This window comes from Acomys russatus, chromosome 1 (genome assembly GCF_903995435.1).
Source record: "Acomys russatus chromosome 1, mAcoRus1.1, whole genome shotgun sequence".
Classification (NCBI taxonomy): domain Eukaryota; kingdom Metazoa; phylum Chordata; class Mammalia; order Rodentia; family Muridae; genus Acomys; species Acomys russatus.
The window spans coordinates 761,492-780,626 of NC_067137.1; the positions used below are offsets into that span (position 1 = coordinate 761,492).

The 19,135-nt window shown below is 37.3% G+C and overlaps 1 pseudogene; it reads right to left on the reverse strand.

Annotated features, from left to right (window-relative positions):
- Positions 1–13,658: 13,658 nt before the first annotated feature.
- Positions 13,659–15,969, reverse strand: LOC127195589 (SH2B adapter protein 1-like; annotated as a pseudogene).
- Between the last annotated feature and the right edge of the window lie 3,166 nt (positions 15,970–19,135).

Consider the following 19,135-nt stretch of genomic DNA (forward strand, 5'->3'; position numbering starts at 1 on the left):
AAAGAGTTCTTTTGGTGATGTGCCTTTATGTAATTTTTTCAGGGTACAACTGGGGTGACCGTGTTCTATTCATTGTAATCTGTTCTAGGGTAGGACTTTTGGAAGTACAACTCCTGGGTTACTGTTACTCCTATAAGTAATCCCCAAACATTCAGTGCTTCATCAAGTAAGACTTTTACAAATTCATGTCTTTGATAAACCAGCAGTAATTTTTGTGGGGATGAAGACAAGTTTGTTCATTTCTCTAGGAAAAGTAGTGCAATGCCACTAAACCCTGAATAGGAAGTAATAGAGGCAAGAAGGAGCCAAGTACATTTGTGTGATCCCAGTGATGGATAGAATATGAAACATAAATCTTATGGCTTGAGCGCTCTTTTAATGAATGTAGTCCACCAAGAGCGTACATAGATATCCCACAAATTGCCAACGAATCAAAGAATATATCACAATTCTTGAAAAAACTGGAAAATTTCTAAGGACATTAATGAGCTATGGTGTCTCAGGCTGATTTGCTACTTTCTGAAGGAAATCTAGAAACAGTGAAAGAATTGGATACAATTCAATAGTGTTGAAATTTCAGAGTATGAGATCCAACAGAACTATGTTTAAAAGAGTCAAATAAGAGGTTAGGTCATAGGTGACCACAAGTGTGGTATATGGTGATTTTTCCATGGCCCATTTTAGGACATGGTCAGTATGATGTATCAATAATTAAACTATGTTAATAAGCATTTTCAATCTTGAATAATTGTTTTCATGTCTTGGTAATTTCATTATCTTCTATGAATTATTTAAAATATATCATTAGTTATTTCAAATAATAATTTTTCTAGTGGCTGGAGAGATGATTCAGCAGTTAACAGTACTTACTGCTTTAAAGAAGACCTATACTTGGTTCACAGCACCAACATGATAGCTCACAATCAATTGCAAACAACAACATAGCACATAAGCACTAAACACTAAAAATTTCTACAAAATAATTAATGGGTCCATCGGTGAAATTACAAAGTATTTTCAATATTTCAAACATTAAAAAACATACACTGTCTAACCCATTTATTCAGATAGAGAGGAAGGAATACAGAAAATGACAGTAACACATGACACAATGATTTAGATGAAAATTTTAATAAATTAAACAATCTTAAACTAAGAAATACTTTTTTAGGAATAAGGAAAAGATTAAGAAAGTTGTTGATTTAGTTTAATACATTAATAAAGAAATTATCATAACCATTCAGAGAAGCACACATGACCACTTATTGAAACACAATTTTATTATCAATTGAAAATTGATACCCTTGACTTTTTTTCTATCTAAAACTCCAGGGAAGGATATGGAGCCAACCACATTCAAAATGAGTATTATCTCCTTATTTAAATCTCTGTGAAAATACCCTGACAGACATGCCCAAATATGTATTTCTAAGTAGTCTGAAACCAGTCAAGTCTACAATAAAAATTAGTCTTCCAGTAATAATTGGTATACTAATACTAATAAAGTAATAATTTGAAGACTGCTCAGTTGTTCTGCATGTCACAAACTACAATATATTTATTTTCTTTTGTTTGAGATTTTAAATTAATAACGTACATTCACAGAAAGGTAAATTAAAAGCATAATAGTGGAAAATGTTGCTTTCTTTAAGGTACTTCTTTCAATTAAAGCTTCACACCACATTATGGAATTTATTTTATTTCATCTCACTACATAAATACATGCTGCTCTTAACACTTCAGGTGTCATTTTATTGATGCAGCATATGAAGGGAATTTGATTTTAAAGTAATAACTAGTTACCTAACCCATTTCAGTTGGATTCATATTGTAGAGAAATGTTTAATCATCTTGTGTGCTCTGTGGGGACTACAATGATCCAGGAGCTTAATTTACATGTGTCTCAGTGTATATGCCTGAGCAAAGAAGAAAATGGTTTATCATGAAAATCAACAGGCTGTTGCCTAACTTTACCTGGAAGCAGTGTTTTTACATATATATATTTTTACACTGCAAGGGTAAATGTATGAAAATTTACTTATTTTAAATCTTATAAACAATATTTACAATTTTTTCAAGAAATGAAATAACAGTGAAAATATAGATAATTCACATTTGTACAATCAGATCTGTTGTACTTAGCGACAATGTAAGTATATATAGAATCATTCTCTCCTTGGGACATTTAAGTCAATGCAAATTCAGTGTGTAAAACACGTTCTAGTTAAGTTGACCAGCAAAGCTGCATCTTTTAGTAAACACAAGTAAATCTAAGCATCATAGTAATTACATTTGTTACTTCTGGATTTTAATTTTTCATGTTCATGTTTTTAATAATACCTGATTCTACTGTGAAAATAAAAGAGGTACTAGATTTCACACACCGCACAAACACATATGGTGATTTTGACTTTAGTCTTTCATGTACTTTTTATATTATTATTGACGTTTTGGTTTCATTCAAATGAAAAGTTCCGCTGTAGTTTTTGTCACACACACACACACACACACACACACACACACACACACACATCATTTAAATTTTTTCATCCACTCCTGGCCTCCCTTCTCTTTACTCTTTGTTCTTTCCTTCTTTCCCTCAGAATCTCTCCCTTTTTAAATGATGTACACATATAACTCAATATGCTTTGTTGTACTCCCTTAGCTTTAGATCTCTCCATCCATTCTCATTGTCCATTCTCTACTAGAGTTTCCTACACCAGTATTACAATTTGTAAAATACATACACGTGGGGGATTCCATGATGGAGGTGAGTGGTGTGGACCTTGTTCAGATGTCAGAGAAATCAAGGCAGAAGATTGGACTTATTTCATAAGCAGGAACACCAAGCTCCCCACCCTACTACAGCAGGAGAAACCATAGTGTGCCAGGAACAAACAGGGACAACCTTGTGCACCCCCTAAACACGGGAAAAAGCACGGAGGCCCTGGGAAGCTGAGCATCCACGGTGGCAGCTGCAGTGACAGCTATATCACAGCAAGAGTGATAGCCAGGGTAGCTGTAGCGCCAACACCAGTGGTGTTTGCTGAGGTAGACCACAGGGAAAAAACACCCGCAGTGGTGACTGGCAGGGTAGGCATTGACAAGATCAGCAGTGGGAAGTGGCAAGCAACAGGGGCTGCAAGGGACTGTGAGCAGTGATGGTGGGTGACAGAGAGTGGACCAGAGGCTTTTTTCAGTGGAGGGTTGCAACCATCAGGGAGAAAGGGGAGGTCAGACTGCTGGATGGATCAGTGCACCAAAGCAGAGTGGCCTATCTACAGAGAAAAAAAATTAACAAAAAAGAACTCACACAGCATCTGACATCCAAATCACAGATTCATTGTGTGGGGAATCCCTCAGAGGAGACAAGCAGACAGAGGAGCCCTATATAACCACGGAATCTAGTGGCAGAACTCAAACAAATATAGATACAGGAAGACAGAGTCTGAGAACCCAGTAGAGAAAACAGCCCCCTATCAAAGGTACTCACCTCCAAGACCACCAGCTTGAAAAGCCCAAACCTTCTAAGGAGATGCCTAAAGGAAAGAATAAGAGGTCTAATAAGAAAAACCAAGACATTATGGCTCCACCAAAAAGCCCAGAAACCAACAGATACCCTACTATGGCAGAGTCATGGGAAGATGACCTCAAAGCCATGCTTATACAGCTATTTGAGAACTATAAAGAGGAAATGAATTGATCTTTCCAAGAATTCCAGGATAACACAAATGAATAGAAGCCATCTAAGAGAAACAAGAAATTACAAGCAACCAGGTGAAGGAATTAAATAAAATAATTCAAGACATGAAAACAGAATTAGACACTATTAAAAAAATCACAAATCGAGAAAAAAAAGTGAAATGGAACAATTAAAAAAGGAAGCAGGAGTCCAACAGACAAGTATAACTAACAGAATCCAACACATGGAAGAGAGAATCTCAGGTGCTGAAGATACAATAGAAGAAATTGATGCATCTCTCAAAGAAAATCTTAAAACAGAAAAATTAGTGACATGAAGTATCCTAGAAATCAAGGACACCATGAGAAGGCATAACTTAAGAATTATAGGAGGTGATGAAAAGGAAAATGCAAAGTCCCAAGGTCCAGAGAATGTCCTCAGGAAGATCATACAAGAAAACTTCCCTACCATACAGAAAGAGATACCCTTGAATATACAGTCGGGCTAAAGAGCACCAAATAGGCTACGCCAGAAAAGAAATTCATCCCAGCTCATAATAATCAAAACATTATACTTGCAGAATAAAGAAAAGATACTAAAGGCTGTAAGAGAGAATGGCAAAATAACATATAATGGTAGACCCATCAGAATTACACCTGACTTTTCAACAAAAACTGTGAAAGCCAGAAGAGCTTGTACTGAGATTATGCAGACTCTAAGAGAGCACAGATGCAAACCTAGGCTACTATATCCAGCAAAACTTTTAATAAATATAGATGGAGAAATCAAGATATTCCATGACAAAACCAAATTTAAACAGTATTTAAACACCAACCCCGCTCTACAGAAAATAGTAGAAGGAAAATATTATCACAAGGAGATCAGCCACACCCAAGAAAATGCAGCATACAGATAATCACACATCAGCAAAACCAAAACAGACATGCCACACATAATCACCACTAACTCCACAATAAAAGGATCCAATAACCATTGGTGAGTAATATGTCAACACCAATGGTCTCAACTCCCCAGTAAAACGGCACAGGCTAACAAAATGGATGCAAAAAAAAGGATCCTTCAATATGTTGCATTCAAGAAACATAGCTCATCAGCAAAGATAGACATTACCTGAGAATAAAGGGCTGGGAAAATTTTTTTCAAGCCAATGATCTCAGGAAGCAAGCAGGAGTAGTCATTTTAATATCTGACAAAATAGACTTTTAATTAAATTGATCAAGAAAGATCGAGACGGACACTTTGTCCTAATCAAAGGAAAAATCCACCAAGAGGACATCACCATCCTAAATATATGCCCCAAATATTAGGGCAACTGCATTTGTAAAAGAAACACTTAAAGTTTAAATCATTCATTGATCCCAAAACTACTATAGTGGGAGACCTCAACATCCCACTATCACCAATGGGCAGATCCTCAAGGAAGAAATTAAATAGAGAAGTAATCAAGCTAAAAGAAGTCATGAATCAAATGGACCTAACTGACATTCACAGAGCATTTTACCCAAATAGAAAAGAATATACATTCTTCTCTGCACCACATGGAACCTTTTCCAAAATAGACCATATAATTGGTCACAAAACAAGCCTCGACAGATAACAAAAGATTCAAATAATCCCTTGCATTCTATCAGACCACCATGCCACAAAGGTGAGCATCAACAACAATAGAAATAACAAAAAGCGGGAACTGGAGAGATGGCTCAGCAGTTAAGAGCACTGACTCCTCTTCCATCATTTCCAGATAAAGAAACCAAGAGACAGAGATTGCGGGTCATGAGTTCAATTCCCAGCAACCACATGGTGGCTCACAACCATCTATAATGTGATCTGATGCATACTGTATACATAATAAATAAATCTTTTTAAAAAAGAAATAACAAAAAGCCTACAAACACATGGAAACTGAACAATCTTCTACTAAATGAAAACTGGGTCAGGGATGAAATAAAGTAAGAAATCCAAGACTTCCTAGAGTTTAATGAAAATGAAGGCACAACATATCCAAACCTTTGAGCCACAATGAAAGCAGTGCTAAGAGGAAAATTCATAGCACTAGGTGCCTTCACAAAGAAACAGGAGACATTGCATATAAGCAACTTAATGGAACACCTGAAAACTATTGAAAAAAAAAAAAAAGCAAAAACACCCAACATGAGTAGACGGCTGGAATCAATCAAACTCAGGGCTGAAATCAATAAGCTAAAAACAAAGAAAACAATACAAAGAATCAATGAAACCAAGAGATGGTTCTTTGAGAAAATCAACAAAATAGACAAACCCTTAGTCAAAGTCACTAAAAGGCAAAAGGAGAGAACACAAATTAACAAAATCAGAAATGAAAAGGAAGAAATAACAACAGATAGCAAGGGAATCCAAAGAATCATTAGATCTTACTTCAAAAGCCTATGTGCCATAAAATTTGAAAATTTAAAAGATATGTACAATTTCCTTGAAAAATTCTACTTTCCAAAGCTGAATCAAGATCAAGCAAACAAATTAAACAGTCCTATATTCCCTAAGGAAATAGAAAGAGTCATCAAAATCTCCCAACCAAAAAAAGCCCTGGGCCAGATGGATTCACCACAGAATTCTACCAAATCTTCAAAGAAGAACTAATACCAATACTCTTCAAACTATTCCACAAAATAGAAACAGAAGGAACTCTACCACATTCATTCTATGAAGCCACAATCACATTAATACCCAAGCCACACAAAGATCCAAAAAAAGAAAGAGAATTTTAGACCAATCTCCATTATGAACATAGCTGCAAAAATACTCAATAAAATTCTCGCAAACTGAATACAAGATCACATCAAACATCTCATCCATTATGACCAAGTAGGTTTCATACCAGGTATGCAGGAGTGGTTCAATATAAGGAAATCCATCAATGCAGTTAATCATATAAACAAACTAAAGGAAAAGAATCACGTGATCATCTCTTTAGATGCAGAAAAAGCATTCAACAAAATCCAACACCCTTTGGGCCCAGGGGTCCCGCTCAAACTAAGGCACCAGCCAAGGACAATACAGGAGGTAAACTTTAAACCCCTTCCCAGATCTAGCCAATGGTCAGAATATTCTCCACAGTTGAGTGGAGAGTGGGATATGACTTTCTCACGTACTATGGTGCCTCACATTTGACCATGTCCCCTGGAGGGGGAGACCTGGTGGCACTCAGAGGAAGGACAGCAGGTAGCCAAGAAGAGACTTGATACCCTATGAGAATATATAGGGGGAGGTGATCCCCCTCAGGAACAGTCATAGGGAAGGGGAATAATGGGAAAATGGGGGGGGGGGGAGGAATGGGAGGATACAAGGGATGGGATAACCATTGAGATGTAACAAGAATAAATTAATAAAAAAAAAAAGGAAAAAAAAGATACATAAAAAAAAATCTTAGAGAGATCAGGGATACAAGGCACACACCTAAACATAGTAAAGGCTATATGCAGAAAACCTTTTGCCAACATCAAGCTAAATGGCAAGAAACTTAAGTCAATCTCACTGAATACAGGGACACAACAAGGCTTCCCACTTTCTCCATTGCTCTTCCAGATAGTACTTCAAATCCTAGCTAGAGCAATAAGATGGCTAAAGGAGATCAAGGGGATACATATAGGAAAGGAAGAAGTTAAAGTTTCCCTATTTGCAGATGATATGATAATATATATCAGTGATCCCCAGAAGTCAACCAAAAAACTTCTATAGCTGATAAACAGCTTCAGCAAAGTGCCTGGATACAAAATTAACACATAAAACTCAGTAGCCCTCCAGTATACAGATGACAAACAGGCAGAAAAAGAAATTAGGGAAAACACTCCCTTCATAGTAGCCTCAAACAGTATAAAATATCTGAGTGTAAATCTAACCAAGCAAGTGAAAGACTTTTATGAAAAAAACTTCAAGTCTCTACAGAAAAAAATTGAAGAGGATATTAGAAATTGGAAAGATCTCCCATGCTCATGGATTGGGAGAATCAACATAGTAAAAATAGCCATCCTACCAAAAGCAATCTACAGATTTAATGCAATCCATGTCAAAATACCAATACAATATTTAACAGAATTGGAAAAAAAGCAATTCTCAACTTCATATGAAAAAAAAACAAAAAAAAACAAACAAACAAACAAAAAAACCTGGGATAGCTAAATCAGCCCTATACAATAAAAGATCTATTGAAAGAATCTCCATCATTGATCTCAAGCTGTACTATAGAGCAACAGTGATTAAAAAAAAAAAAAAAAAAAAAAAAAAAAACAGCATGGTATTCATATAGAAATAGGCCGGTTGATCAACTGAATCTAACTGAGGACCCACATATACATCCAGACACATATGGCCATTTGAATTTTGACAAAGAAGCCAGAATGATACAATTGAAAAAAGAAAGCATTTGCAACAAATGCTGCTGGTCCAACTGGATGTCTACATGTAAAAAAATGCAAATAGATCCATATTTAGCACCCTGTATGAAACTAAATCCAAGTGGATTAAATACCTCAACACATAACCAGACACACTAAATGTGTTAGAAGAAAAAGGATGTAAGACTGTAAAACTCATTGGCACAGGAGATAAATTCCTTAATAGAACACCAACAGCTCAAGATCTAAGATCAACAATTAATAAATGGGAACTTATGCGGCTGAGAAGCTTCAGCAAGGCAGAACACACTGTCAGCAGAACAAAGTGACAGTACACAGATTGGGAAATATTTTTTTACCAACACTACATCTGACAAAGGGCTGATATCTAAAGTATATAAAGAACTGAAGAAATTAAACACTACCAAACCAAACAACCCAATTAAAAATGGGGTATAGAACTAAACAGATAATTCTCAAAAGAGGAATATCGAATGTCTGAGAAACACATAAAGAAATGCTCAACATTCCTACTCATCAAGGAAATGCAAATCAAAACAACCCTGAGATTCCATTTTACAGCTATCCGATTAGTGAAGATCAGTAACTCGAATGACAACACAGGCTGGAGAGGATGTGGCAAAAGGGGGAAACTTCTCCACTGCCGGTGGGAGTGCAAACATGTTCAACCACTCTGGAAAGGAATATGGCACTTTCTCAGATAGTTGGGAATAGCTCTACCCCAAGATCCAGCTATACCACTCCTGAGCATATACCCAAAAGATGCATCACCATGAACTATGTTCATTGCAGCCTTATTCATAATAGCCAGAACCTGGAAAACCAAGATGTCCCTAAGTTGAAGAATGGATAAAAGAACTGTGATACATCTACACAATGGAATACTGTTCAGCTGTTAAGAACAAGGAAATCTTGAGTTTTGCTGTCAAATGGATGGAATTAGAAATGATCATCCTAAGCAAGATAACCCAGACCCAAAAAGACACGCATGGTATATACTCAATCATATGTGGATTTTAAACCAACATAGACATCCTAGGGTAGACTCCACCAAGCATGATATAGTGACAGTTACAGAGACTTAAAGCTGGACACTGGACAGAGTCCCGAATATGTAGGGTGGCCCAGTCAAGCCACAGAGGAAGAGGTCATATATAGTACAGGGGATACTAGATAAACCAAGATCAGATATTAGGTAGGAGAACTCCCCTAGCTAAGGACTAGTGGAGATAGGGAAAGGGAGTGAGAGAAGGGACAGTATCTAGGGTAGACGAGGGAGAGGATGGGATCAGGAGGGGATGAGAGAGGGGGCCACATTTGAGATGTAAAGAATTCAACTAAAGAACAATCAGGTAATTTATATTCCTAATCCCACTACATGAGAATAGTTCTGAGACTGGCAGACATATAAATGTATAGGCATAGAGAGGTAGACAGCTTCCTGGATATCATTGTAGAAAACTTCTGATCCAATTTGGACCACCATTGCAATCTCCTACTAAGTCTAGAATCTCTCTACATTTAGAAACTGAATTACAAATGCAATCCCTAGATTGCTTAACCATTTTCTCCAATTTTGGGGGGCCCACTACAAAGTATTATGTGCCCCAATTGAACCCAAAGAAACCTTAAGAGAACAATGCCCCATCCTCTCAAGTGGGGGGGAAGTTTTATATGTTGCTGTATGCTCACTTGATATACAAATGCTTATTGTCATTGAGAGATGGTCATAAGTTATTATTCATCTTATACAGAGGAAAAATTAGAGGAAATGCAGGAACGTCTCTCCTTGCCTTTATCTTGCATACATAGGCAAGGAGATGGGAGCTGAAAAGAAAGAAAGGGAGATTTACAAATATATAGGGAGGATAGAACAAAAGCTAGATGATTGAACCTATTCCTTAACTCAAGGCCTTAATAGTTACTTAGAATGAAGGTTATGTCTAAGTCATTACTATAGAGTTTAGTATATTGATAAAAAAAATGGGCATGACAAATACTTGCCAATTTTAACACAAGAACATATATTTTAAGTCTAACAGATAGATATGACTCTATCACTATATGAGGTAAAATAGTTGAATAAGGTCTTCAAAAGCCTTGGAGACATACAGAATATGGTATTTAAAGTTGTTCTTAAGATCCTAAATTTCTTTGACAACAAGACAAGTTAACTCCTGACAACACCCAGCTGACCTGAAAGAAGATGATGAGCATCAAGGAGCCTCCTTGTGGACATGACTTCAAAGGTGGCAAAATAACCACTGGGTAAAATGTTCTCGTTCCTGCCAGAAACAGAATCTGCCTAAAATTAGGCAACTTAGATGCAGGCAGGCTGCACTCTGCAAAGTCAGGGTAAACAAGTACTCAATAGTTCCTGCCCTGCAAATAAGTCTGGCAGAAATATTAGGCCAGAAAGCTGAATATGAGGATCCAACTTTATAAAGTGTATTTGGTGACTGGTCAGGCAGTAAACTGTCTTAAGTCAATTTGTACATTTTGGAACCTGCTAACCCACTCTACTGGTTCACTCAGGAATTTAAATTTTATTTCTTCTTAAGTCTCCGAGGGGCATTGAACATAAGATAGTGTAGTTTTATAACCAAGTTTAGCTGGTTAGGGGACAAGATCGTTTTAGATCAAGATAAAGAAGTTAAGCTATTAGAGTTGAGATAGGATAGATATTGAATCTCATTCGGAAACTTAGACCTAACAAGACAGGAAAGAACACTTACTTAAAACGAAATGAATGCAGATGGCCAAATCACTATGAATGTAACATATATAGGACTCATTATTGTCATGATTGTCACATGGTTCACCCTGCTGTATGTAGTTTGTTTTATACATGTGTAATAAAATAAAAGTATAAAAAAATATACACACACACAAAGTGCACACACAACAGTTTTCTTTTATGTCTGGCTTCTTTAGGATTATTTAATAATCTCTAGTTCCCTTTATTTACATGCACATGTCATATTCTATTATTCTTTACACGCTTACTGAAAGGGGCTGAGATGGAGAACACATCAAAGATGTCTGCTTTACTCTCTGGTTAGCATAGTACTGGAAAATCAAATTACGATATTTTGGCAAGTAAAATAAATGGAAAGCATTGAGACTAGAACAATAGATATGAAGTTAGCAATATTTCAGGCTAAGTTAATTGAGCATATGTTTAAAATTTTAAATTTCACCACATACAAAAATTGATATAACACTTAACATGGTACAAACTAAAAATATTTGTTGCACTTTTAAGTACAACCAATCACTCATCAGTAAGTGAACTTAAGGAAGCAAGCTCATTAAAGTAGAATGAAATGTGATTCATAGTAAATTTAACCAATAGGCAATAGAACTTGTACTAATAAGTAGAAGCCTAACACTCCAGCCATTTATGGGAAGATTGTTATTAAAGAAATTAGCAATATTAGAGCAATTCATATAAAAATGTTATGCATTTGAAAGAAATTAGCAAACAATTCTCCTAATTAATTTAGTAATGGAAAGCAAAAGTAATAGTCAGGTGACTGACACAATTTGTAGGATGTATTTTAAGAAGGAATGATGAGTATAATACAAATCACTAGTTTGTACAACTGAAATTATTATTGGAGTAGCATATGGATTTTGTCTCAGTTGAAGCTATTACAAAAAAAGTTAATTTTTATCTTAATGATCAAGAATAATTAGTTCAAGTCTCTTCTTGGTACGTATGAGCATATACAGGAGGAAGAGGTCCCCTTCAGTCACAGTCATAGGGGAGGGGATTAAGGGGAAAATGTGAGGGAGGGAGGAATGGGAGGAGACAAGGGATGGGATAACAACTGAAATGTATTATGAATAAATAAATAAAACATATTTTTAAAAAGAATAATTAGTTAAATTTCCTCATCTGAGCCAACTGTTTTGTTTTGTTTTTTATGTAGCCACACACATGTTACTATTTACATTCTCATGCTGAATCACTCATGTATAGTTGGAATCTTTGAATTTTTATTGTGAAATTCTACACAGATGTTGCTTCTGCACATCTCTCTATTACTACAGCTATGATTTTCAATTTTCAATTCAGTGTCTGTTTTACCTTCTTTTTAATACCTTGCTGTTTTTATTCTAATCATTTATGTTATTTTAATATTGTCTACAAATTTATTTTTCTTTTTTTTCCTTTTTTGAGATAAGATTTCTCTGTGTAGCCTTGGCTGTCCTAGACTCACTTTGTAGATCAGACTGGCCACTAACTCACAGCAATCAGCCTGTTTCTACAAATTTCTAAAGTACAGAATGTGAGAAAATTTAATTTAATTTTCCAATTCTTAACATTGTGTTTAATACCATGTAACATTTCAACAAATCTATGTTGAATAAATGAATTTATATCTAGATTAGATGGCTTAATGAATAAATAGTAATAGAAAAGACACAATGTTTTTTCCTTATACATTTTGTATCAAATTAATCCCACCAAAGTACACCTCATGAACACTCATAAAGCAGAAAAGAAAACCTATATATGGTCTGTGGCTGGACAGGGAAGTTGTCCAAATCATGCAGTTTGTATTTTATGCACAAAGTTCACATCTTCGTTGTTACATTTCAGTTAGCAAGGAGCAGAACTACAGAAGCCTAAAACCAAGGATAGTACATGTGGGGACTTCCCTGGAATTCCAAAGTACCATTTTGATGAACTAGTTAATTTGCTTCATTTTGACAGGTGTTGGATCCTATATGCTGCGTTTTAAGAGGGTACTAGTGAACTAACATGGCATTAGTTGTACTGAGTCCTGAAAGCCAGTTACAATACAATATTAAGGTGTTCAGTGCCAACTTTATTTATTTAGTCAGAAGATTATAGAGATCATTGATTGGAGTTCCACACTATATCAATATATCAGTCATTCAGTATTCTACATACCAATCTCACAAAAGGGTTTCTCATATGAAGAGGAGGGTTGGTAGAAGCTTATGAGTTATTCCTAACGCAAAGGACTTTGTACAGGTTATGTATTTTCATGTCTCTAGTGCCTTGAAAAGTTTCATATCAAGCAGCTCATGAAGAAACATCTTTTACACAAATAAACAATTAACAAATAAATCTGTATATAAAATTTGTATCATGGTTTATGTAATCATAAAAATTACTTTGAAAGGATTAATGTGGAGTATACTGTGAATCATTTTTTGGAACTAAGACAAATCCTTTATTTGTTTATGCATTTCCATTTTGTTTAGAACAACAACAGCCATAATATAACTGGCAGCTCTTCCCCCTCACTCTGCTTGGGTTGGAGGCTATTAGTGGGGAAATAGCCCCCAGGGATGGATCTGACCATAAGAGCACCTGAGTACTTGGCCTCTGGGCAAAGGTACCTCTAGTGTAGTAGCTGGGAATTTGACAGGGTTCTTGAACCTCTACTTGTACCAGCATACACACCCTTGGCTGACCAGGGTCAGGAAGCATGTGGGGATGGGACTTCCACTTTCCTCTGTCTCTCTACCCAGCCAAGTTTCACAACTTAAGGCTGGGAGCAGGAAAATAGGAAGTGGGCAATATCTCACACAAAGGAGTGTTGGTTATTAATGTCTGGTGGGGTGAGGTATCCCCTTCTCTGTTGCCCCCCAGTGGTAGCTACTGGAGCTGCACCATTAAGGATTCCTCCAAGTCCCCACCAGAATCAGCACCAACTCTGACCCTCAGGATCCAGTGCTATGGCCTCTTCCAATTCAATCATTGGGACTAGCTCAGCCACAGGGATCAGCTTCTCCTGGAACTCTCCACATCCCTGTTTTTTTTTCTTTTCTCTTGCCTTTCTTTGGCTGCTAGGCCTGAGGCTGCCACCACTTCAGATATCTTTGAGGCCTTTTCTGTCCCAGGTGTGGGGTAACTGTCCATGGAAGTTGTTCAGGGAGTTTGGCTGGACCAAAGGAGGTTCTCCATTACACATTCACTCACTCTGAAGGGCAGGAGAGTGGAGGAGGTGTCAGGGGGTTACCATAGGTCCTCCTTGCACACCCCTACATGGCTCCCATCCTGTTTCTGACCCTGCTCCCTGCTGCTTGGAGGACACATAGCTGACAAGTTCAACATGACTGAATCCTCCAGACTCCAGAGGGATGGAGTGCTGAAGCATATGGAAAATGGATTTGAATCACAGATGTTGAGCATATGACATTGACCCTCTTCATTCAGTGACAAGCTCAGGTACTTTGCCTTCCCTTGGAAGTTGAAAGTCAAGGAATATTCACCATGTCTTGTCTCACTTTGACATACCAAGAACACACCATATGAGCCAAGTCCTTCTTCCATCACTAACTGGGCAGCCTTGAGAGAGCATGCCCTGGAATCAAGGATATATTGAAAGGGGTTAACCCCTCACCTCCCTGTGACTCCCGATGGAACAGAAATGACCTTGTGACTGTTTGGAGTATCTAGGGCAGAGGAGGGTGTTGATAGGGGATGAACTGTTCCGGCTAGGGGCCCCTCCTCAATACAAATGCCTGGAGGCAATTATGGAGGAAACAGTTCCATTGAGTCAAAATGGGAGACAGAAATAGAGTCAGAACTAGAGGCAAAGGCCACTGATGACTGGTGTGAGAGGAACCCATATGCTCCATGTGACAGGTGGTCATTAGTTTCCCTGGGTCCTAGGTGCAGATACTGGCTGGGCAGTCTCTCTTAATGATTCAGGCAGGGCACCTCCAGGTTATCTGTGTGTCCTTTGTGAGGAAGGAAGTCCTAGGGCCCAAGAGAAGTATGATAGGACAGGGGCTGTATTTAGGCACTCTTGGATGTCAGACACCCAGGCCTTCACATGAAGCATATCAGTTGTCTCCAGGAAGTAATCTGAAGGGCCTTCTACCTTAACCACAAATGTATTCTCCAGGTCAGACATCTCTAGGACTACTGTTGTGAGGACATCAGTAATAGTAAAGCAGGGGATGTTGAGTCAGAACAGGGATGCCTTAGGTGGTGCAAAGAACTCCAAGCAGCTTCCTCCTCCTTCTCCTTCACTCCAAAGCAATAAACAACACTTCTGCCACTGAGGCTTTCCTCCTGCCCCTGAGGTCAGCCCAGCTGCCACTCACTCTTCCATGACCCATTCCTGCTGGGTCACCAGCAACCTCTTCAGCCCCCCTGAAACTCAGCAGCTCTTTACTCTGTACCATTCCTGCTCTGTCTTTCAAGGTTCTCCCTCCAGGATTTAGTCTGAGCCTCTCAAGTCCATCTCTCTCTAGGGGCAGTGCCATAACTAGATAATGCCTTACCAACTGTCACAGTACCACCAGAAGAGTTGGAGTAGGCATTTCCACCTAGAACTGGAGGCCCTAGCTGGTGAGGGAGAGTCAACACCTCCTCCACCTCCACCACCACTGTAGGATGCCTCATACAGAACCTCTGACTGAATGACTCACCAAATGAAGAGAAAGCTTTTTTTGAGGATGGTGTTGAGGAAGAAGAGAGTGAAGAAGGAAGTACACCAGTCAGGTCCTCAGAAGACCCAGAAAGGCACAACACTGCCAGGGTCCCACCCACCCTGCAGATCTCAAGGTCATGTGACAGTGAAATATCCACACCAGGGCTCAATGGGGCCAAAAGAACAGGAAAAAGTGAACTTGAGGCTCGGGCCACCTCAGCTTCGAAGTGCTACAGGAAGAGCTTAGCAAAATGGCCCTAATAGGCAGCCTCTGCTCCAGGATCTGCATTTTGTGAGTGTGAGGCCAGGTAGAGGCAACAATGGAGGGAAAGTTCCAGGGTAGCAGCCCTTACATGGGACTCACAGAAGACTTGCCAGCTTGTGGGAGTGAGGTTGGCAGCACTGGCAGAGAAGGGAAGGCCCCATTGGCTGGGGAAGGAGGACCATTCATGATGGGCCCCAGGAGGAAGAGAAGGGGAGTCTAAGGAGAGGACCAGCAAAGAGGGAAGCTGCCAGAAGACATGGGGTGAGCAGGAAGAACTACATCTCCCTCGCTTAGCTCTGGTGGTGTAGGCAGCTGTAAATCATCTTTTGAGGTCCTATATTGCTAGTAATATAAATGTGTCATTCATATACTCATGTGTCAGTAACTTATTTGAGCAACAGAGATTTCTGACTCACTTTGATTCAAATTAATTATGTTGAACTTTTAAATCATTCAATGTCATATCCAGATGAAATAATATAAATCATATTTTTGTTTGCTTTATTATGATTTCTATTGTTTATAAAATGGTTTTGCTATTTTAAAAATTTGTGATTTTTTTTTTAATCAGCAAACAAAAGAGTGAGCATTTATTATCCAGGAATCATAGTGACATGAAGAATATTAATATAAATGTGATTGAATTTTAATACCATATGAATCTAATTCAAATACAAATGAGTTTAAATAAAAAAAACAACAATTTTCCCACACAATTCTTCATTTTTGTAAAAAGAAATCAGTTATTTTTTACAAATCAAGCTGAATAAAATGTATTACTTAAAATAACTATTTAGATATATTATTATTTTTTCTTTTTTTATTAATTTATTCTTGTTACATCTCAATGGTTATCCCATCCCTTGTATCCTCCCATTCCTCCCCCCCCCCATTTTTCCATTATTCCCCTCCCCTATGACTGTTCCTGAGGGGGATTACCTCCCCCTATATATTCTCATAGGGTATCAAGTCTCTTCTTGGCTACCTGCTGTCCTTCCTCTGAGTGCCACCAGGTCTCCCCCTCCAGGGGACATGGTCAAATGTGAGGCACCATAGTATGTGAGAAAGTCATATCCCACTCTCCACTCAACTGTGGAGAATATTCTGACCATTGGCTAGATCTGGGAAGGGGTTTAAAGTTTACCTCCTGTATTGTCCTTGGCTGGTGCCTTAGTTTGAGTGGGACCCCTGGGCCCAAATCTGCCTATCATATTGTTCTACTTGTAGATTTCTAGAACCCTCTGTATCCTTTTATTTTGCTATTCTCCCATGTGTCTCTCATTTAGAGTCCCAATAGGATGCCTTCCCCTCTGTCCCAGTTTCCTGGTAAGTGAAGGCTTTCGTGGGACATGCCGCTTGGGCTAGTATGCAGAAATATGTGAATATATACAATTTGATTCTTTCTGCTTCTGGGTTAACTCACTCATTATGATCATTTCTAGCTCAATCCATTTATCCACAAATTTTGGGAATTCCTTGTTTTTAATAGCTGAGTAGTATTCCATAGTGTATATGTACCACAGTTTCTTTATCCACTCTTCTACTGAGGGACACTTAGGCTGTTTCCATGTTCTGGCTATTATGAATAAGGCTGCTATGAACATGGTTGAACAAATGTTCTTGTTGTGTGCTGGAGCATCTTCTGGGCATATTTGATTGTTTTTAGTGATTGACTTTAATCCCTTCTCAGCATTTTTGAGGTACTTCAAGAAGATACAATTCTTGAGGAGGATAGAGATAGAAATAAAGATGGAGATAGATACATATATAGAGTTATTAAATTTCAAGTATAATAGAAATGACCTTATTACTTTTAATTTTTTGAGATAGTGCCCTTTCAATTTAATATGATAAAAATGACAAATTAATCACATTTTCTCATTTAGAAAATTTAAAAGGTACTTAGAGTGAGTAATCTGAGCTGTTTAAATAATAATGACAATTTAATAATTATTATGTAATACAAGATATAAAACTAATGTTTGTCACTTTTAAAAATATTTCCTATGCTAGAAGTGATGTGATTGCTCATATGAAAATGTAATTAACTAAGATAATATTAGAGAGATATGTAGTTGGCAAGAAATATATCTGCTTTGCTTCTGCAAGATGGGTACTAGGTTCCCTAGGTGTCCCTATGTATTCCATTCTGGCACTATCCTATTATATTTGAAAATGTATGAGTATAGTATTAAAGAAAATACCTTAATTCAATTCCCAACAACCACGTGGTGGCTTTCAACCATCTATAACAAGATCTAGTGCCCTCTTCAGACATTCAGAAAAATACTCACAACCCCCAATATATAATAAATAATAAACAAATAAAGCCTAATGAAAAGAATGATACACTCCTATGATTTTAATGTTAATAAGTATGACTTTTGATATGTGGGGAAATAAGTTAAAGTGTATAACATTAAATTTATTTCATTTTATTTAATTTAATTTGGTGTGTTTCAAATGCATGTGTTAAGTGATATATCCGTATATGCCCATATATGATGTTGTGTGCTCACCATGCCACAGATGTGTGTATGGACCAAGATTTAATATTAAATTTCTTCCTAAATAATTTATCCTGTTATATTTTAGGTCAGATTTTCTTACCAATTCCTGAACTCACATCATTTCATGCCATCACCAGAAGTTCCCTTAAATGTGCCTACCTTAGTCCTTAGTGTCAGTGTAATATGATTATATCACCGTGAATAATACATATATTACATTATATATTATATTTATTATATTATATATAAATATACGCAGCGTATATGTATGGTAGTAATATGCTAACAATATAGAATTTATAAAAGGGAAGAGAATCTTCATTTTATTCATTCAGTTATGCTTTCAATAAACAAAACATACTGTGGCCTTTGAGGGTATAATCCTAAACTTATTGAATACTTCAACAAAATTCAGGTAATTTTTATAACCGCATCTAGTTTGCAACATTTTCCCAGAAATTGGTGAGGCTTGTTTAAGTTCTACTCTTTCCCCTCTCAAGAACTTCATTTAGTTGGTTCACTGATAGCTAAACCTTTCATCTCTATGTATTTACTGCTTCACAGCATTCTTATGAATTGGAATAGTGAAAATGCAATGTACTCTTACACACTCTTGCCATCCTGGCCTGAAATATGAGGCTTCCAAACATGTAGTCTGAATATTCATGTATCAAAATACATAAAGTTTGTTAAACAGGTCACACACTTCAGTCACTATTTATTCATCATCCCTCCATCTTCAGTATCACCTATTTTATTTTCTATCTCAATTTCATACTTTTGGGGTAGAAACTACCAGAACAACATTTTCAGTGATTGTACTTGGTAATGGTTGCTTTCTG